The sequence below is a fragment of the Cryptomeria japonica genome, chromosome 5 (genome assembly GCF_030272615.1).
Source record: "Cryptomeria japonica chromosome 5, Sugi_1.0, whole genome shotgun sequence".
Lineage (NCBI taxonomy): Eukaryota > Viridiplantae > Streptophyta > Pinopsida > Cupressales > Cupressaceae > Cryptomeria > Cryptomeria japonica.
This window is the reverse complement of record NC_081409.1, coordinates 410,788,474-410,811,958: the sequence shown is the minus strand read 5'-3', so window position 1 is coordinate 410,811,958 and position 23,485 is coordinate 410,788,474.

Sequence of the window (23,485 nt, the reverse complement as noted above, 5' to 3'; positions counted from 1 at the left end):
TGTGCCAAACCCTAACCGATGGAGCTTGGTGAATTAGTTGTATTGGTTTATGATCAAATGATGAATGGTAATGATTATGCCACATATGCATGTTGTATGTGATGAGTGTCAAATGGTTTTTGGCACGTACAGATAATGGTTTTATCTTGTAAAAGAGAAAGTATATTGCATGAAGAGGAAACCACGTGATGCGTTACTGGAACTAATGAATCGGTGATCAAGGAGCGGTCGAGGTTGTCTTGAACAATGTGCAATGATTTCTATGTAATCTAATGGTCATACTTGAACCGATTTGTTTGTAATCTCTATGAGATCTTAGGTTTGTGATGTGTTACGAACCTATTGTTTTGCTTATAAGGTCGATGAGTTGTTTTGTTGTAGTGTTGGAAATTTTGGTTAAGTGTTAGTGTGATTGTTTACCGAACCAGAAGATGTATCTACAGTATGTGTAAAGGCAGATAGGAGCATGAAAAGTATTTGATCAAGTAGAGCAATTCTATTTACCAGATCAACAAACCCCTATTGTTCTCTAACAATTACAACAGTCAAATCCCTTAACTAGGTGATCTTTAATAGGCTTAGTGCTATCTAAATCCTCTAACCAGGTAATCCATTAGCTTGGATTTCAAATCCTCTACCGAGGTTACTCCTAATAAGGTATTACTTCTAATAGGGCATTATAGTCAATCCCTTAGCTAGGTGGTCCCTAACAGGACCTGTTCCTAACAAGACTTTTTGTAAAGCTGTAACAAGCTTGGCTCCTAATAGGGTGAACTTCAGAAGAGTTTAGAATACTTGTGGGTATTCATCCCCACTATGGTTTTTCCCATTTGGGTTTCCACGTCAAAAATCATTGTGTCAAGTGGTGAATGGTTTTTGTGGTTATGTTTGATATGGTTAATTTTCTTAACTGTTAAATCCACTTAGATATGATATGATGACTGACAGTAATCTGAAATGTTCTTTTACTATTGTCAGTAAAGTATTTCAATGTTGTGGTTAAATGGTTTGGGAGTTTCAGAGTTTTATATTGTTATTTTGATATGTCAGTCAAACCGGTAAAGTGTCAATACTATTGAAGTTTGTAGATCAGTATTTGAACCAGTTAAGTTTTGAGATTGGCTTGTGAGATTGTTCTTGAGGTTGGTGAAATTTTAGTCAGTTTTCTATCTATTGATTCACCCCCCCTCTCAGTAGTTGTCTAGATCCTTATTGATTCATCATACCATTAATTGGTATCAGAGTATTTCAAGTCCTCTAGTGTCTAAGCCTAACAACTTGAGGTAAAGATATAGAAGAACATGATGAAGAAAGAAGGTCTGATGTTTAATAGGGAAAAGTACAGAATATGGACTGATAGAATGAAAATCTATATCAAGAGTCTAGGAAGCCAATACTAGGAACATGTTGTTACACAATATGTTGCACCTAGTAGGATTATGTTTATTGATCAAAAGAAAGAGAAACAAGAAAATAATCAAGCATTGGAGGCCATTATCAGTTCTTTGTCTGATTCAGAGTATGTTGATATCCATGGTCTGGAGACTGCTTATGATGTGTGGAAGAAACTTGAGGAAATCTATAGCGGTGATGAGCATGTGAAGATTGCCAAAGAAGAGAGTCTGAGAAGTAAATTTGATGACATGTGGATGGATGAAGGTGAGAATATTCAGCAGTATGGTCAGAGGATCAAGGAGATAGTTGGTGAGATCAAGAATGTTGGTGGTAAAGTGGAGGATGCCATAGTGGTTAGTAAGGTGTTGATAACCCTTCTATCGATCTATGCTATCTGAGTTGCAGTCATTCAGGAGCTAAAGTCTATTGATAAAACAAAGTTAACTCTTGACTCCATCATTGGTAAACTTATTGCATTTGAATTAAATGGTTATGATGGTAGTGCTCAGAAATCCGAATCTGTATTTAGAGCTTTAGTTTCTAACCCACCTGTGAGGAAAAGCAAAGATGTTAGTCAATGTTATGAGTCCAGATCCAGCAGAGAAGTTGATGATGAAGACAGTCTGATTGAGCTTGAAGCATTATTGGCCAAGTGGTTACCTAGAGGTACTAGTAAGTATAGAGGTAAATTACCTTTGAAATGTTTTGCATGTAACAAGATTGGACACATTACAGCTAATTGTCCTAATGGTGACAATGGCATAAATGTGAGAAGTACAAGAAGTACAAAGGTAAAGGCAAAAGAGATTTCCTCATTGCATTTGATGGTGGTATCACTAATGAGGAATCTGAGGGAGATGTTAATGAAGACATTTTATTTGTTTCCATTAAAGAGGAGACATCTGATTAGAAGGCATTAGTTTCTTGCATGGATAGTTCTGATGATTGGATCATAGATAGTGGTTGTTCACACCACATGACCGGTGACCATAGTAAATTTCTTACTTTGAAGGAATTTGATGGAGGAGTTGTGAGATTTGGAAATGACTCACATAACATGGTGAAAGGAAAGGGAAACATTTCTCTTAATGGAAAGAGTAGTGCAGATGATGTCTATTGGATTGAAGGATTAAATCACAATCTTTTGAGTGTAGCTCAACTCAATGATAGAGGTTATCCATTGGAATTTAAGAATGGAATGTGCAAAATCTATGGCAGCAAAGGTGAACTAACTGCTAAAGTAGATGATAGTTGGCTTTGGCATCGAAAATTTTGTCATATAAATTTTGATAATATTGTCAAAGTCAGTAAGTCCAAGTCGGTAAGAGGTTCACCTCAGTTGGACAGACCAGTGAATGCTCTATGTAAGGAGTGTCAGTTAGGAAAGATGACATCCTCAACTTTTAAAAGAAAATATTTCTCGGCAAAACATTTGCTAGATTTGGTTCATATAGATCTCTATGGACCAATAAGGACTAAAAGTATTCAAGGTGATAGATATTTTATGATATTCACTAATGATTGCTCAAGAATGATGTGGGTCACATTCTTGAAGGCTAAAACATAAGCCTTTAGTAAGTTCAAGATATTCAGGGCCTTAGCTGAAAAGGAAAGTGGCAAGAAGATAAAGTGTCTGAGGACTGATCAAGGAGGTGAATTTACTTCAGAGGAATTCACTAGATAGTGTGAAGACAATGGAATTAAGAGGTAGCTTTTTGCACTGAGGACACCACAATAGAATGGTATTATAGAGAGGAACAACCAGTCAGATGTTGAAGCTGCTAGAAGGATGCTAATACAAGGAGGAGTAGCAAAAAATTTCTAGAGAGAAGCTGTCAGCATAACTGTCTACACTATGAATCAAATAGTGGTAAAGAGAGGTAAGGATAAAACTCCTTATGAATATTGGTACGGTAGATCACCTAATGCCAGTTATTTTTAAAAATTTGGTAGTAAATGTTTTATCAAGAGAGGTGACTATGTTAGCAAGTTTTATGCTAAGAGTGATCAAGGCATATTTCTTGGTTACTCCACCAAGAGTAAGGCCTACAAATATTACAACAATCAAACAAAGAGAATCATTGAAAGTTTTGATGTCTGAGTGGATGATTATCCTAAAGTTTTAGGAGAAATTAGTGAGGAGAAGAAGGAAGATGAAACTTACATTCTGATTTTGGAACTAGAACCGGTGAAGCCAGAAGCTGATGAAGTGAATGTTGCAGTACCAGTTCAACTGGAATAGGTAGATTCAGAAGAAGATGATGATAGTGAGGAAGAAGAACCTGAAGATAATGATCCTGTTATTCCAAGGTATGTGATACTCAATCATAATCCTGACTAGATTATTGGAGATAAAGATGTTGGAGTGTTAATCAGAAGAATAATTAGAGAGAATTCTTGCATGATCTCCACTATTGAGCCAAAACTATTAAGGAATCATTTGGAGATGATCACTGGATCAAAGCTATGGAAGAGGAGCTTGACCAGATTGAGAAGAACAATGCATGGACCCTAGTACCCAGATCGGTGAACAAAAATGTGATAGGTACTAAATGGGTATTCAGGAATAAACTAAATGAAGATGGAGTAGTAGTCAGAAACAAAGCTAGATTGGTATGCAAAGGTGATGCACAGGAAGAAGGAGAAGACTATAGTGAGACATTGCACCAATTGCTAGATTGGAAGGTGTTATGACTCTACTTGTATTTGCAGCATATAGGGGATTCAAATTATATCACATGGATGTGAAGTCAACATTTTTTAATGGAATACTAGAAGAGGAAGTATACATTGAGCAACTAGATGGTTATGATTTGACTGATGCAAAGGATATGGTGTGCAAACTACACAAGGCACTATATGGTATGAAGAAAGCACCAAGAGCATGGTATGAAAGACATTCACACTTGATGAAGATAGGTTTTCAGAGAACCAGAGAAGACAACAATATATATCTCAAGACTGAAGGAGATAAGATATTGGTTAGTGAAGTGTTTGTGGATGATATCATATTTGGAGGCAATGATGACATGAGTGATGACTTTACAAATGAGATGAAAAGTGAATTTGAAATGTCTCTAGTAGGAGAGATAAAAAAATTCATAGGTTTGCAAATTTAGAAAATGAAGAGTGGTATTTTTATCATACAGTCTAAATATGTGAAAGAGGCGTTGAAGACATTTGGAATGAGTGATTGTAAACTAGTTGGGACACCAATGGTTACAGGTTGTAAACTGTATAAGGAGGATGATGTTGCATCTATTGATGAAAAGAAGTATAGATAAATGATAGGGAAACTGCATTATGTTGTTCCCAGCATACTAGATATTGCTCATGTAGTTGGTTTAGTTGCCAGATTTCAGAAGAACCCAAAGGAGACACAATTAATTGCAACTAAAAGGATATTCATATATTTGAAAGGTACTATTGATTATAGATTATGGTATCCATATGGAGATAACTTTGATTTGAAGGTTTATATAGATGCAGACTAGGCAGGAATTGTTGATGACAGGAAGAGCACAATCGATGGTGCATTCTTTCTTGGATGGAGACTTGTATCTTGGAGCATCAAGAAGCAGAGTTGTATATCATAATCCACTGTTGAAGCTGAATATGTTGCAGTGTATATGAATTGTACCCAGACAATATAGATGAAACATATTCTTGAAGGATTCAAGTTGAAGATTACATAACCAGTAAAGATTGTATGTGACAACACTAGTGCAATAAATATCTCAAAGAACCCGGTGTTGCATGTTAGAAGAAAGCATATTGAGCTGAAATATCATTTCTTGAGGGAGAAAGTCCAGAGTAAAGATGTGTTATTGGAGCATGTATCTACTAAAGAGAAGTTAGCAGATTTCTTTACTAAACCTCTACCTAAGAGTAATTTTGAGTATCTTAGAGGTCAACTAGGGGTTGTGCCCCTACATGAGGTCAATTGAGCAAGATGTGGATTACATTAGTCCCAGAGCTAATTGAAGAATCTTGAAGCAGGATTGGTGTAGAGTGGAGTTATTCCATAGGGGAAGCATCAAGTTGCAGATTGTTGATGCAGAAGAATGAAGTATGACACTGCATGTTTTACTTTCACTTTGGCATTGTTGTCTAAGGGGGAGAAGAACTATATGATTTATGGGGAGAAGAATTGTATGATTGATAGAGAGAATATTTATAGCCAGTTACCAGCTAAAGACAAGGAGACTTAGTTGAAGGAGAGTACATGGTAAAATGGAAACCAAGATTCCTATACCTATGTATGTGCATTACTCTCAATCATCAAAATCAAGAGTATTGATATTTGTATTGCCATCAATGCCAAAGGGGGAGATTGTTGGAATTTGCATGAAGATTGCATTGATGAACTATTATATTGTCATTGATGTCAATTATAACTAGTAATGATGTTGTTATGATGTTGTTTTGCAACTAGTAGGTGAGCTAGTGAAGGAAATCGATATTACTTAAGAAGCAGTGAGATCAACCGGTAACCTTACATCTTGATGTGCCAAACCCTAACCGATGGAGCTTGGTGAATTAGTTGTATTAGTATATGATCAAATGATGAACAATAATGATTATACCACGTATGCATGATGTATGTGATGAGTTTCAAATGGTTTTTGGCACGTAGAGATAACGGTTTTATCTTGGGAAAGAGCGAGTACATTGCATGAAGAGGAAACCATGTGATGAGTTACTGGAACCGGTGAAGTGGTGATCAAGGAGTGGTCGAAGTTGTCTTGAACAATGTGAAATGATTTCTATGTAATCTAACGGTCATACTTGAACTGATTTGTTTGTAATCTCTATGAGATCTTAGGTTTGTGATGTGTTACCGACCAGGTATTTTTCTTATAAGGTCGATGAGTTGTTTTGTTGTAGTGTAGGCAATTTTGGTTAAGTGTTAGTGTGATTGTTTGTCGAACCAGAAGGTGTATTTGTAGTATATGTAAACGTAGATAGGAGCATGAAAAGGATCTGATCAAGTAGAGTAGTTCTATTTACCAGATCAGCAAACCCATGTTGTTCTCTAACAATTACAATAGTCAAATCCCTTAACTAGGTAAGCTTTAATAGGCTTAGTGCTATCTAAATCCTCTAACCAGCTGATTCATTAGTTTGGATTTCAAATCCTCTACCGAGGTTACTCCTAATAGGGTATTGCTTCTAATAGGGCATTATAGTCAATCCCTTAACCGGGTGGTCCCTAACAGGATCTGTTCCTAACAAGACTTTTTGTAAAGCTTTAACAGGCTTGGCTCCTAACAGGGAAAACTTCAGAAGAGTTCAGAATACTTGTGGGTATTCATCCCCACTGTGGTTTTTCCCATTTGGGTTTCCATGTCAAAAATCATTGTGTCAAGTGGTGAATGGTTTTTGTGGTTATGTTTGATATGGTTAATTTGCTTAGCTGTTAAATCCACTTAGATATGATAAGATGACCGACAGTAATCTGAAATGTGTTTTAACTATTGTCAGTAAAGTATTTGGATGTTTTGGTTAAATGGTTTGGGAGTTTTAGAGTTGTTATACTATTATTTTGATATGCCAGTCAAACCAGTAAACTTTCAATGCTATTGAAGTTTGTAGTTCAGTGTTTGAACCAGTTAAGTACTGAGATTGCCTTGTGAGATTGTTCTTGAGGTTGGTGAAAGTTTAGTCACTTTTCTATCTACTGATTCACCCCCCCTCTCAGTAGTTGTCTGGATCCTTATTGATTCATCATACCATCAAAATAAACTTCTATCATTTACCAATGTAGTCATCCATCTTCAACTGCATCATCTTATCTGTATCAGTTATGACAAATGCTAACACATTTGTGCCTCTTGTGGTGTATTCTTTCTCCGTCTAGGTGGTGAGCCCTCCTTTTTCTGATGGTTTTAGCCAGAAAGTGAACCCACCTGCAATGAGAAATTCTAGTAGTGAGCATCTTGTAAAAATCACCTTAACTAGTGTCACCCTAACAGGTGTTTTTATATTGTAACTAACATTCTCTGCTGTTTTTCCCTTCTTGGGTTTTCCACATCATATTTGGTCTCTCTTGTGTTAGTTCTTTTCATGATATTACCTATTTATGGTTGTACAATTTGAAATCTATATTTGTCAGATCTATTTCTATAAAAAAATTAAGCTTTATTGGATAATTGATTCACCCCCTCCTCTCTGTTATCTGAAACATTCAACAATTGGTATCAAAGCTTTGGTTCCTAGAATTTGAGACTAGTCGCTCGAGGAGATCTGATGGCACATAGATTGAATATCCCTACCTTTGAAGGATGTCACTATAGTTTTTGGAAAGCAAAAATGAAAGGATATTTGATTTCTCTAGGTTACAAGACCCGAAAGGCTATGGACACTAAGTATTTTGCACCGACTAATGGTCCTACTACACCAGACTAGATTGCAACTTATGAAGAAAATAAGTTAGAAAGGTATGCTATCTTTAGTGCTTTATCTAAAACTAAATTGGCAAAGGGTCTTCCTTTAGATGCTGCTTATGAAGTTTGGGAAAGGCTCAAAAATATTTATGAAAGAAATGAAAGAGTCAAGCTATCCAAGATGCAGACTGCTAAAGGCACTTATGATAACTTGAGAATGGAAGAAGGTGAAGGTGTTGCAAGCTATTTTTTGAAGGTTGATAGTTTTGTGAATGAGATTAGAGATCTTGGTGGTATTTTGGATGAGAAATATGTGCAACAAAAGATCATGAGAACCTTACCAGAGAGTTACTGTGACAAGATATTAGCTATTGAGGAAACCTATGATCCAATAGAAATCACTACAGAATAGTTGTTTGGCACCTTGACTGCATCTGATATGAGTAAATTTGGTAGAGACAAAGTAAAATTTGACACAACCTTTAAAGCATCAAACATTGTAGATGAAGATTTAGATGATGAGAGCCTAGATGAAATGGAAGTAAACTTTGTAAGAAAATTGAAAAGAGGAACCGACAAGTATAAAGGTATGTTACCCCTTAAATATTTTAAATGTGGAAAGATTGGTCATTATGCATATAGATGTCTGGAAAGAGGATCAAAACAAAAGTTAAAGGATAATAAAGGAAAGTTAAATAAGAAAGCCTATGATGTTGGTATTTCTGATGATGATTTAGAATATGAGGATGGTGATTGTTTGTTAATGGTAGAGAAAGATGTACCTAAATCTAATAACTCTAAGATTGTTGATAGTGTTGCTACAACATTGCATGTTAGGAGAGCTAGAAATGAATGGTTGATTGATAGTGGATATTTAAATCATATGAATGGTAAGAAAATTAAGTTTGTAAATCTTGAAAAATATGATGGTGGATCTGTTAGATTTGGAGATAATTAGGCTACTCAAATTGTTGGAATTGGTTCTATTACCTTTGATGGAAATCATAACACTGATATTGTTTACTATGTAAAAGGATTGCATCATAATCTTTTGAGTTTTGGGCAAATGTGTGAAAATGGTTACAATGTTGTCTTTCAGGATGGTGACTGTGAGATCCGGAAGAGATCCAGACTATTATTGTTGTGGGGAAAAAGATTGGTGGAAACATGTATCAATTGGAAGTTGCTATAAGACACTGTTTGTTATCACATATCAATGAGAGTTGGATTTGGCACTGAAGGATGTGTTATATTAATTTTGACAATTTGGTGAATATTAGTATGATAATAGTTGTGAGAGCTTTACCAAGACTGACTAAACTCGATAACAATATTTACAAAGAATGACAAGTGGGAAAGCAGAAAAAAGGAAAATTCAGAGGAAAGGAACAATCATCTATTGAATTGCTAGATTTGATGCACACAGACCTGTGTAGTTTGACCATAACAAGGAGTCTATGAGGTGAAAGGTATTTCATGCTCTTAATTGATGATCATTCTAGAATGACTTGGGTTGCATTTGTGAGAGAAAAATTAGAAGCATTATAAAAGTTCAAGACATTTAAAGCTAGAGTTGAGAATGAAGTAGATAGAAGAATTAAGTGCCTGAGATCAGTTAGAGGAGGATAATTTATTTTTGATGAATTTGACACTTTCTGTGAGAAATATAGAATCAGAAGGCAATTATCAGCTCCTAGGACACCTCAGCAAAATGGCATAGTTGAACGAATGAACATCAATATTGAAGAGGAAACAAGAACTATGATCAAGGAAGCAAACCTACCAGAAATTTACTAGAGGGAAGCTATACACATTGTTGTTTATACCCTTAATAGAGTCTTATTCCAAAAGAAATTTGGAAGACATCATATGGTCTATGATATGGAATGATCCCATCTATGAAATATTTCAAAGTTTTTGGAAGTAATTGCTATATCTGAAGAGATGAAGGAAACCCTAGAAAGTTCGATAGCAAAACAAATGAAGGCATATTTATTGGTTATTCTACAAAGAGCAAATTGTATAGATACTACAACAAGAGATTGAACAAAATTGTTGAGAGTGCAAATGTGAAGGTTGATGAGAACATTTCAAAAGAAGTTATTATTCAAGTAGGGTATGAATCTGATGAAGGAGAAGAGAAGAACAAGGATGAAGAGAAGCAGAAAGAAACTCAGGTTGCTTCGGCAACTAAATCAAAAACCCCTTGGTATGTGTAGAAAAATCATTCTGAGAATCAAATCATTGGAGATAAAAATGGAAGAGTCATGACAAGAAGCAAAGATATTGAAGAACAAGTTCTTTTATGTTTACTTTTGAGACCAAACCTAAGACACTTGAAGAAACCTACAAAGATCAGAATTGGATGAAAGCTATAAAGGAAGGGCTAGATTAAATTGAGAAAAAATAGACTTGGGAATTGGTACCTAGACCAACAGATAAAAATGATATTGGAACAAAGTGGGTATTCTAGAATAGGCTGGATGAAGATGGTCAGGTTGTAAGAAAAAAAGCAAGGTTTGTATGCAAACGTTACCCATAGGTTAAAGACATTAATTTTGAAGAAACCTATGATCCTAGTGCTAGAATGGAGGTTATTAGGATGATTTTGGATTTTGCATAATATAAGGGGTTCAAAGTCTATCAAATGGATGTAAAGTCAACATTTGTAAATGGAGAATTAAAGGAAGACATCTACATTGAACAACTACAAGAATTCAAGTTATCAAATGATACAGATGTTGTTTGAAAACTAAAGAAGGTGCTATATGAATTGAAGCAAGCACCTAGATCTTGGTATGGAAGGTTAGATAAGTATCTATTGAATCAAGGATTATTAAAAGGGTCCGTTGACAAAAATCTCTACTTCAAAGTTAAATCAAGTAAGATCTTAATTGTTGTTGTCTATGTCGATGACATAATCTTTGGTGGAAATGATGTTATGTGCAAAGAATTCACTAGTGAAATGCAAAAGGAATTTGAAATGTCTAAGGTTGGCGAGTTGAATTTCTTCCTTGGATTGCAAGTAAATCAGAGCAATAAAGGCATTTCATTTCTCAGTCAAAATATGTTAGAGAACTATTGAAGAAGCTTGGATTGGAGAATTCCAAACCGAAATGCACTCCCATGACTACAAGATGCAAGTTGACTAATGATGATAAATCATCTAAAACTGATGCAAGAAAATATAGATCAATGATTGGAGGATTGCTAAATTTGACTGCTACTAGACCAAATATCATGTATTCTATTTGTCTTTCAACAAGATTTTAGAAAGAACCAGAAGAGTCACATTTTGTTGCAGTAAAAATGATATTCAGATACTTGAAAGGAACAAAAGACTATGGATTGTGGTACCCCAAAGGATCAGATTTCACTTTGAAAGCTTATATTGATGTTGATTGGGTAGGAAGTGTTGATGATAGAAAAAGTACAAGTGTTGGAGCATTTTTCCTTGGCTCCTAGTTAGTGGCGTGACTAAGTAAGAAGCAAGATTCAGTATCTTTTTCAATAGTAGAAGCTGAGTATATTATGTATGCTTCATGATGTACTCAAGTGATTTGGATGAAACAAACATTGAAGGATATTGGCATGTTGTTTGATGAACCCATCTCAATAATGTGTGGTAATACAAGTGTAATCAGTATCTCTAAGAACCTAGTTTTTCATTCTAGAACAAAGTATATTTCTATTCGATATCATTTCTTGAGAGATAAAGTAGTGGACAATGAAGTGAAACTTGAATATGTTCCTACCAAAGAGAAAGTTGCAAATATTTTCACAAAAGCATTATGCAAGGATACTTTTGAGTATCTTCGATAGTTGTTGGGGGTTATTCCCCTTCCTATTTTGAACTAAGTGCATCTGATAGTGCATTAGTCCAAGGTAAGTCATGCATATTTCTCTCTGGGCTAATGATTGGGGCTTCCTCTTAAGGGGAGCAGAGTGGTTTCTAAGTTATGTTTCTCTCTACCTTTGTCCTTGATGTTAAATGGGGAGATGTTTGAGAAGTGTTTGAGAAGTATTTTGAACATTCTGTTGGTGAAATTGTTTGTCATTGATTTATGTTGCCATCAATGAGAAAGGGGGAGATTGTTAGAATTTCTTGTCTATATTGTCATTGATGTCAATCTAGTGGTCTAGATTAGTTTAGATTGATGTGGAAGATAGGTATGTATGTTGTGTTGTAGATAGTGGAAGATAGGTATGTATAATGCACAATCATATATTGGCAGTATAAGAGTTTTGGTGCTCCAAAAGTTTATACAGTAACCAGAATATTCAAGATTTGCAGAGGTCCAGATTACTCTACATTTCATATTTTCTTGTTGTGCATTAGGGATTATAATATTCATACATGTGTCTATGTTATTTTTTCTTAACACGTGTTGTTGTGCTCTAGAAATGTGTTTCTGATCATGATGTTTCTTAGTTTGAATCATCCTCAAATGTTCTATCTGTTCATCCTATGATTGCGGCATTTGATAACATGTTGTTGCATTGTGGTGTGGCCTACTTTTCATTCCTTTCCACCACATGAATGATTAGTGGAGACCTATTTTTTTAATTATGATTTATTATCTCCTTTGGATGGATTGAATGATATGTTTTGGAGATTGGTATATATAAATATCACTTATAATATAAAAAATCAAGAAGGTTTAGCAGAAGGAAGTTGATTGTAAGAGGAAGATCTATCTCTAGCAATGAGAAGTAGTTGATTAGTGTGGTTGTTTTCTGATGTTGTTTGGTACCAGTGGTAGTGAGCCTAAGGTTTTTTCTAGCATTTCTGTATAGTGGAAATTGTGCCTCTTGTGGTAGATTATTTCTTTCTTCCTCTGGGTTGTGAGCCCTCCTTCTTTTTCTGGCTATTTTAGCAAGGCAATGAGCCCACCCACAGTGACAAATTCTGGCAGTGAACCATGTTGTAAAAATCACCTTAACTGATGTCATCCTAATAGGTATTTTTATATTGAGAACTAACATTCTCCATTGTTTTTCCCTTCTTGCATTTTTCACTTCATATTTGGTGTCTCTTATGTGACTTCTTTTCATGATATTATCTATTTATGGTTGTGCATTATGAAATCTATATTTGCCATATTTGTTTCTATGAAAAAGATAATAAGTTTTATTGGATAATTGATTCACCCCACCCCTTCTCAATTATCATTCAATATCTTGGATCTCTTTTGAGTCTCAGTTGACCCTTGTAGTTGTGCTATTATCTCCTCTGAGAATTTCCTCTTGCCTTGGATAAAGGATTCAACCACCTTCTTAGGCTTGGGGTTCATATAAATAGGTACAAACAATTGCTAGGGTTTCAAAATAAAATTCTATAGAAAGGACTCCTCAACAACACTTGATAATGCAACAATTTAGAAAGCTAAATCTTTGAAAGAAAGCACATAGATTACTTAATGAAGCAAGTGTAATTGTCACTATACAGAAACCTTAAGGAAAAACCCTAACGATTGAAAATTTGAATTCTAAAAGTTATACAAAGTATACTAGAATACCACAAGAGCACAATAAGATCAAAGTGAAATGAATTAAATCAAGAATCTAGGTTATAATGGAAAACTTAGGTCATTAATTGTAGGCATGTATGTAGGTGGGATGGCACAAAGTAGTTGTTAAGTTTCATATTTTAATATTGTGACTCCAACAACAAATTCTCATTTTAAGTGGTGACGGATAGAAGAGCGACACATAAATTTGTATTATATTTATAAAATAACCACCATTTATAAGATTTTTGGGGCTATGGAGTTAGGTTTCATGAACATGTTTCACTAGTTGTGTAGTAAATCTAATCCGTTGATCTCATTAGATACAACCGATTGTTATCTTGGCTACATGGTGGACATGTGGGGCCCATAATCCTATTATGCCTCATAATCATAGATATGTCACAACTTGATTGGTTCATGTGTAACAATTCATCCACAATGGGGCCCTTGTGCCACGTTCATGGGTGATTTGCAAAGTTACCCTAGACAAGCAGTTTGGCCTAATCGTGCAACCATGTGAGAATCATGACTGTCGATCATGGGAAACTTGCATGACAAAGGAAAAAAGACTTGGACCACAGCAACGAGATGGATAACATGTGGGGCTAGTCAAAGCAATCAATTAAAAGGTTCAAGTCATAACTAACAAACCAAAAATAGGTTGTAGCATGTCAACACATGAATATAACAAAAGGGGAAAAAGGAGATAGGTGCCAACACTAGGGTTTAAGGGTCGGGGTTTAACCGATTGAGCCATAAGCCTAAACAACTTTTCAACAAAAGTAACAAAATTTTGCACGTCCCAACAATATTCTATTATAAGAGCTTCACAAAGTAGTATCCACTTTCTTGCTATAGGTTGTCAATTTCTTGATATGTGTTTGATGGGCAAACTAGTAAAATGTTATCACTGTTAGATAGTTCAAATAACTAGAAGACAACTGAGAGGGGGGGTGAATCAGTTGTCACAGATTACCAGAACATTTAGCAATTAAAACTTTAATATCAAAACCCAAAACATTAATACTGGAATGCTTAAACCAAATACTGGAATAGCAGTTAAACCAATTAAACATAAACAATACTCATAGAATAAATACCGTCCACAAGACACCAAGATTTATACATGGAAAACTTGGTAAAGGGAAAAACCATAGTGGGAAGCCTACCCATAATCAGGTAATACTTCTACAGTAACTATGTGAATTACAATTGAGGGGCCTACACTTGCAGGAAGGCCAATAGCCTAGAGTGCACTGCTCATCACAAAAGGAGACTCACTAACTACATAGAAATCCATACTACAATCTAGAAGAAGTGTTTGAACTACAAAGATAGCATCTCCTATGCCTGCGTACAGTTCTGGTTAAGCTCAATACCAGAGGACTAAATCCTCTTACATAAACCCAATTTTATCTCCAATGATCGACCAAATCCTCTACATGAATGATATTACATTATTCACTCATTACATATCCATATCCATTCCCTAACCTTATACCTATGATGATCTACAATGAGATCTTACATCATATATATACAAACCCTTGACCATAAACAATCAGGTCGACCACTAGACAATAAACCAAATACATAATTACAAAACATGTCGGCCTTAGACCAAACAAATAATATCCAACACATAAGACATCTTGGAAACATGTCGAGAGGTCCAATCCACACATTACATTAAGTCGGTCCATAACTTAGATCAATCAGGACCCAATATAGGTCCACACATTAAAGCAATGATCTCCATCAGCCAAGTCTCGAACATGATCACCAACAACATCTTGAATATCCACCAAAATCTGCACTAGCACCACTTATAAATATCATCAAAGATCTTCATCAAAAGCTCTGCCAGTGAAACCCTCGTCGGAACTACAAGCCAAGCTTCCAAGCAAGAAGGATAGCATCCAATCACCAGACCAAAACCAACTTACTAAATATGAACATGAGTATCATGAATAAGCCAATTCCATAACCAAACCATACCAGAGCCTATTGGATTATGCCAAATCCAAACCAACCAGAAACCACTCAGCCTACTATGACCAGAAGGGTACCGGTAAAGCATCCAAACAGCTAGTGTTGCAATCAATGACAAAAAATCAGTGCAACACATAATAAATTCCTCCAAATGGCCAATAATCTCCCCCTTTGGCATTGATGGCAACACTAGATGTGAAAAACATCTAAGTACCAAGAAATGCCAAACAAGTCTCCCCTAATGGAAGACAACCAACAATCTCCCACATACAAATGTAGTAATGAAGTTCTAAAACAAAGACCAAACTCCTCCTATGAATGATATCTCTATAAAGCTCTAAATTATACATATATCTCTCCCCCTAAAGTATAAAACTCTTTAAGTTTTTCTTTTTCATATCAATATCTCTCCCCCTTTGACATCAATGCCAAAAATCTGACAAAAATATCAAAGCAAAAATATAAACCATTGAATCACAAAGTTGACTACTCCCACTAAGCAGTAGCATCCCCACATCAATGTCGGAATGAAAAATATCTCTGATAACGCATACCAGAATCATGCCAAACTGCATCAATCAAGTCTCTACCGGAGGGACAGAAACTCCCAATCTGTCTCTGAAGTACTCAAATGATTCCTTAGGAAAAGGTTTAGTGAAGATATCTACAATCTTCTCTTTAGTGTTCACATAAACCAGTCTAACTTCATTTTCTTCCACCTTTTCCTTTAAAAAGTTGTACTTGATAGATATGTGCTTTGTCTTAGAATGAAATACCGAATTCTTTGATATATCAATAGCAATAGAGTTATCACAGTGAATAACTATCGGTTCATTACAATCCACCTTTATATCCTTCAACATTTACTTCATCCATAGAACTTGTGTATAGTTAGTAGTAGCAACAACATACTCAGCTTCAGCAGTAGATAAATAGGTACATGACTACTTCTTGTTGATCCATGAAACAAGTTTCTTTCCAAGAAATAAATGTCCACCGGATGTACTTTTCTATTCATCAACATCTCTATCCCAATCAGCATCTGTATATACACATAAAGTAAAGTCAGCATCCTTAGGGTACCACAAACCATATTTTGATGTATCTTGTAAGTATCTAAAAATCCTTTTCACCACACTCTCATGATTTTCTCTAGGATCGCTCTGAAATCTTGATACAATACAAACAACATTCATTATGTCAGGCCTAGTCTGAGTCAAATAAAGAAGACCTACAATCATAGATTTTTATCTTGTAGGATTTATAGGTGCGGAAACATCTTTTCTTGTCAATTTCTCACTTGTAACCATAGGAGTACCAACCGGTTTAGAGTTTTCCAAACCAAATTTCTTCAATAACTCTCTAGCGTACTTAGTTTGACAGATGAAAATACCTTTATGTTGGCATTTTGGATATGTTCCTATGGTTTTGTCATTGATGTCAACACCTGTAATCACTTGTCAACACTTATCAATACTTGGAGATTTTGGTTATCTTGACTGGCAAGTCAGAGACTTATGCAAAGTCACTGATATTTGGTTCACCGGTACATTATATTGTTCACCATCACTTGGAATGACTTGGAGACTACTTGGTTATGTCAAAGACATTATTCAATCACTTTGTTTTGGTGATTTGGTTAATTGTTTATTTAGGTTTGCATATTTGTTGTTACCGGCAAATAGGTCCAGGATAAGCACAGGCAGGTTTATCTATTCCAGATCAGCACGACATGTTATGGGGATGATTTATTATTATTGTAAATGCATTGAGCCAACATCATGCATCAGATATTGATTTACTTGTAATTGATTTTATTGTAATATCTTTTAGTGAGCCGACCTATTCAAATTGGTCTTAGGTTATAGTATAAAGGTAAGATCTCATTTGTGAGATTAAGAAGTGAATGTGAAAAGGATTGCAATAAGATATATGCAAAAATAAGAAGAGTTATACACACAAACATCATTTGAAGTTTGAAGGAAGGATGTTGTGCAGGCAATCAAAACTAAACCGACACTAAATTTAGCATATGAAGATGCTATTTTATGCAGTACATTATCATTGGATTTAACCATCCAATTGTAGTCAGTGTGACTCTCATTTTGTGATTGAGCAATGAGCTCTAGGCAGCTGGCCTTTCCGCATGTGCAAAATCCATATTGTACACACATACTATCTGCAGTAGTATCATTTGATTGTGGGTAAGGCTTCCCACCTTGTTTTTTCCCCTTACAAGGTTTCCACGAACAAATAGTTGTGCTATGTGTTGTGGACGTTATTGTCTTTTTGTTTCATGCATTAATCTTTACCGGTACTGCAACTAACTATTAAGACTGTCTACCGGCATAAAGTTTGGTTTACCAGTATTAAGCATTACGTTTTGGTTAAGTTAATTTTGGTTAAATTTATTGAACAACTGATTCACCCCCCCCCCTCTCAATTGTCTCTGGGACCTAACAATTGGTATCAGAGCCTAGTCCTCTTTTTGCAGAAGTTTAACAGCTTGAGGAGATCGAATGTCTTCTAACTATTTCAAGAAGGACAGTCTGAAACTTGATGGAAATAACTATGGCATATGGAAGATTAGGATGGAGACACACTTGAATTGCATTGGAAAGGATATATGGGATGTTACAAAGAATGGCTATACTGCTCCTACTCAAGGTCAACCTATTCCACCTAACTTGGCTAAAAATGAGGAAAAAGATTGCAAAGCAAGAGAAGCACTTTTGAGGGCATTGTCAAATCAGCAAGTCATGGGATTGTCAGATAGATCTACTGCTAAAGCTATTTGGGACAAATTGGAAACATTGAATGAAGGAGATTCCATAGTCAAAATTGCAAAACTTGAATGCTTCTGGGTCAGGTATGAAAGTCTGAAAATGGAAGAAGATAAAAGAATTTCTTCTTTTATGGAAAGAGTAAATGAAATTGTTTTGGGTATACAATGTTGTGGAGGAACCTTAAGTGAAGATGAGATTGTTTCTAAAGTTTTAAGAGCTTTTCCATCGGCATATAAAATGAAAGTTACTACTATAAATGAATTAAGAACAATGCCTAGTGCATCAGTATCCAGAGACACTTTGGTTGGAAAAATTTCAAGTTTTGAGCTTGAGGAATTTGGTCCTATTGCTACTATCAAGACAGATCTAGCTTTTAAGGCATCATCATCAACTATAGCATCATCATCGTCACATGATAAATCTGATTGGAAAGCCTTCTATGCAAGAGAACTTGTAGAACTTGAAGCACTATTTGTAAGGGAAATGCCTAAAGGTCCAATTAGAAGTAAGTATGAAGGTAAAACACCCTTTAAATGTTTGAACTATAATAAGATTGGTCATATGGCTTCTAGATGCCCTGATAGACGTTCGAGATTAAGAGAAGAAGCTAAAAGAACATATAAGCCTGACCCTGACCATCAGAAATACAAGTTTAAGAATAATAGAGACAAATCTTGTTATTATGTTGATGAAGGAGTTACTGATGATTCTGATGAGGATCTAACAGACAATGGATGGGATTTTGTTGCTATAACAGAAGATCAACCGACACTTACTATTCAACCGATAGAGCAGGCCTTGACAGCTAAAGTTGAAGATAAGGATGAATGGATTATTGATTCAGGATGTTCACATCATATGACTAGTGATAAGAGTAAATTCTTAACCTTTCAGGATTACAATGGAGGTCTAGTAAGATTTGGAGATGATAAAGCTTGCTTGATCAAAGGAAAAGGAACTATATCTTTTGATGGTAAGCACAATACTGATAATATTTACTATGTTGAAGGTTTGAAGCATAATCTTAAAGTGTTGGTCAATTAGTTGAGAAAGGATTTTAGTTACAATTCAAGAATGGTAAATGCAAAATTTTAAACAAAACTAGTTTGGAAATTGCAACCGGTAATCAGACTAGAGGCAATATCTTTCATTTGAACAATAATGAGAAAGCAAGTTTGATTGCACACATTGATGAAAGTTGGTTATAGCATAAGAGACTTTGTCATGTAAATTTTGATTGCATTGTGAAATTCAGTACTACTAAGGTAGTTAGAGATTTACTTAAGATTGTTAAACCTCACAATCCGGTATGTAAGGAATGTCAATTTGGAAAGCAAGTTAGAGCAACTTTCAAGAGTATTTCAGAGAAGTTTAACAATGTTCTTGACTTAATTCATACTAATTTATGTGCTCCAGCAAGAACTAGAAGTATACAAAGAGATAGATATTTTATGCTAATCATTGATGACTATTCTAGAATGTGTTGGGTTACTTTTCTTAGAGAGAAATCTGAAGCATTTGGGAAATTCAAACTATTCAAGGTAATGGTAGAAAATAAAACCGGCAAGAAAATCAAATGTTTGAGATCAGATCAAGGAGGTGAATTCACATCTAAGGAATTTAATACATTCTGTGAAGTGAATGGGATCAGAAGACAGTTATCAGGACCCCGGACACCCCAGCAGAATGGAGTTGTGGAAAGGAAAAATAGAACTATCTTGGATGCAGCCAGAAGTATGATATCAGAAGCAAATCTACCTCCTCTATACTGGAGAGAAGTGGTCAATACAGTTGTTTATACATTCAACAGAGTTCACGTCAGAGGTGAAACTGGTAAGACCCCACATGAACTATGGTTTGGTCATACTCCTACTCTTAAATATTTCAGAATATTTGGAAGTAAATGCTATATTAGAAGAGATGAGTATATTGGCAAATTTGATCCTAGAAGTGATGAAGGAATATTTCTTGGTTATTCATCTAAGAGTAAGGCATATAGATGTTTTAACAAGAGATTGCAGAAAATTGTTGAGAGTGCAAATGTGAAGATTAATGAGTAGTTTAGAGGAAATTCAAGGTACACAGACTCTGAACTGGCAATAGAGATAATCACAAATGAACCTATTATGAATACACTGGTACATAATGGTGATCCAGTGACATCGGCATCATCTGGAGATTCAACAGTCACTGAAGAACAACAGCAAGTAAAAACAACCCGGTATGTAAGATTGAATCATTCTGAAGATCAGATAATTGGAAACAAATTTCAAGGAGTTATGACTACAGGAAGATTGGAAAATGAAGAGGTATGTCTTATTTCTCAAATTGAACCTACATCAATTAATGAGGCATGTGAAGATAAATATTGGATTAAAGCTATGTAAGATGAATTGGAACAAATTGAAAGGAATAACACTTGGTCATTAGTTCCTCGACCTAAAGACAAAAATGTAATTGGAACTAAATGGGTTTTCAAAAATAAACTTAATGAAGATGGTATGGTAATCAGAAACAAAGCAAGATTGATGTGTAAGGGATATTCTTAGAAAGAAGTAATTGATTACAATTAAACCTTTGCACCAGTAGCTAGAATTGAGGCAGTCAGACTTTTATTGGCTTTTGCAGCACACAAGAACTATAAAGTATATCAAATGGATGTTAAATGTACATTTCTGAATGGAGATCTTGAAGAAGAAGTTTACATTGAGCAACCTAGTGGATTTTCTTTAACACTTAACAAAGACATGGTTTGCAGGTTAAGGAAAGCTTTATATGGATTGAAACAAGCTCCTAGAGCTTGGTATGCTAGATTGGACAAATATATTTTGAAGCTTGGATACACTAAAGGTAATGTTGACAACAATCTATACTATAAAGTGACTAATGATGACATCTTGGTTATTGAAGTTTTTGTTGATGATATAATCTTTGGAGGAGAAGATGAATTGTGTAAAGACTTTTCTAACAAAATACAACAAGAATTTGAAATGTCTATGATTGTGGAGATAAAATTATTTTTAGGATTGCAGATTTCACAGATTGATAAAGGTATATTCCTATGCCAATCTAAATACTTAAAGGAATTATTCAAGAAATATGGCATGGAAAACTGTAAACTGGTAAGCACACCTATGACTACAAATGATAAATTATCTTTGAAGGATGAATCAACACCTGTTAATCCGACTAGATACAAATCTATGATAGGAGGTTTACTGTATTTGACACAAACAAGACCTGATATTATAAATGTAGTTTGTATTGTTTCAATATTTCAGAGTAATCCTAAAGAAAATCATGAATTAGCAGTGAAAAGGATTTTCCGGTACCTACAAGGCACTACAAATCTTGGTTTATGGTATCGTAGAGATGAAAATTTTGACTTATATGCATACACAGATGCTAATTGGGCAAGAGATGTGGATGATAGAAAAAGCACCACCGGCGGAGCATTTTTTCTTGGCAGCTGACTAATTTCATGGTTTTGCAAGAAACAGAGTTGTAACAGTCTATCAACAGTAGAATCAGAATATGTTGCAGCAGCAACCAATTGTACATAGGTATTATGGATCAAGCAAATGTTGAAAGACATAAAGGTAAATTGCAAGGAACCTATAACTATTTACTGTGATAATACAACAGCAATTGATATATCTAAGAACCTGGTACTTCACTCTAAAACTAAACATGTTTCTATCAAACTAAACTTTCTAAAGGAGAATGTTGAAGCAAAAGAAGTAAAATTAGTTTATGTGAATACTAAAGAGAAGATTGCAGATATTTTTACAAATCCCTTGCCTAAGGAAAAATTTGAGTATCTTAGAGAGCAACTTGGATTCCTACCCCCACTGGTAGAGACTTACACAGTTGATGTTTGTCATCAATCGATAGAATTAACAGAGAAATCTTTTATTCCGGCTTTGATGAGGAGAGCTACTTCTCAGTGGGAGTAGTTGGTATTTTGTATTTGGTTTTGTATTGCTTTGGCATTTGATGTCAAAGGGGGAGAGATTGATATGAAAAAATTCATTATCTTTTTCTTTTGGGAGAGATTATTCCTAGGGGGAGAGAAATTATGTATTTTTTATTTCTGGTTAATGATCTCTTTGGGAGATTGTTGGTTTTTGGTTTTTGGCATTTCTATTTTGGCACTTTGATGGTTTTTCCATCTTGTGTTGCCATCAATACCAAAGGGGGAGATTCTTGGCATTTTGGATATGTTGATATGGTTTTTTCATTGATGTCAACACCTGTCATCACTTGTCAACACTTATCAGCACTTGGAGATTTTGGTTATGTTCACCAGCAAGTCAGAGACTTATGCAAAGTCACCAGTATTTGGTTCATCGGTAGATTATATTGTTCATCGGCACTTGGAATGACTTGGAGACTACTTGGTTATGTCAAAGACATTATTCAATCACTTTGTTTTGGCGATTTGGTTAATTGTTTATTCAGGTTTGCATATTTGATGTTACCGACAAATAGGTCCAGGATAATCACTGACAAGTATATCTATTCCAGATCAGCATGGCATATTATGGAGATGATTTCTTATTATTGTAAATGCATTGAGTCAACATCATACATTGGATATTGATTTACTTGTAATTGATTTTATTTTAATATCTTTTAGTGAGCCGACCTATTCAAATTGGTCTTAGGTTATGGTATAAATGTAAGATCTCATTTGTGAGATTAAGAAGTGAATGTAAAAAGGATTGCAATAAGGTATATGCAAAAATAAGCAGAGCTATACATGCAAACATCATTTGAAGTTTGAAGGAAGTTATCTTGTGGAGGCAATCAGAACTAAACCGGTACTGAATTCAACATATGAAGATGTTATTTTATGCAGTACATTATCATTGGATTTAACCATCCAATTGTAGTCAGTGTGACTCTCATTTTGTGATTGAGTAGTGAGCTCTAGGCAGCTGGCCTTTCTGCATGTGCAGAATCCATATTGTACACACATACTATCTGCAGTAGTATCACTTGATTGTGGGTAAGGCTTCCCACCATGGTTTTTTCCCTTATAGGCTTTTCACGTACAAATAATTGTGTTATGTGTTGTGGATTTTATTGTCTTTCTATTTCATGCATTAATTTTTACCGGTACTACAATTAACTCTTAAGACTGTCTACCGGCATAAAGTTTGGTTTGCCAGTATTAAGTATTAAGTTTTGGTTGAATTTATTGGACAACTAATTCACCCCCCCTCTTAGTTGTCTTTGGGACCTAACACTTTATCAGTTTGAGTAATCTACAAACCTAAGAAAAATTTCATCTCCCCAATCATAGACATCTCAAATTCATTCTTCATATTGTTATCAAATTCCTTACACAACTTATCTTCACCTCCAAATTTGATGTCATCAACAAAGACCTCAATAATCAGTATATCAT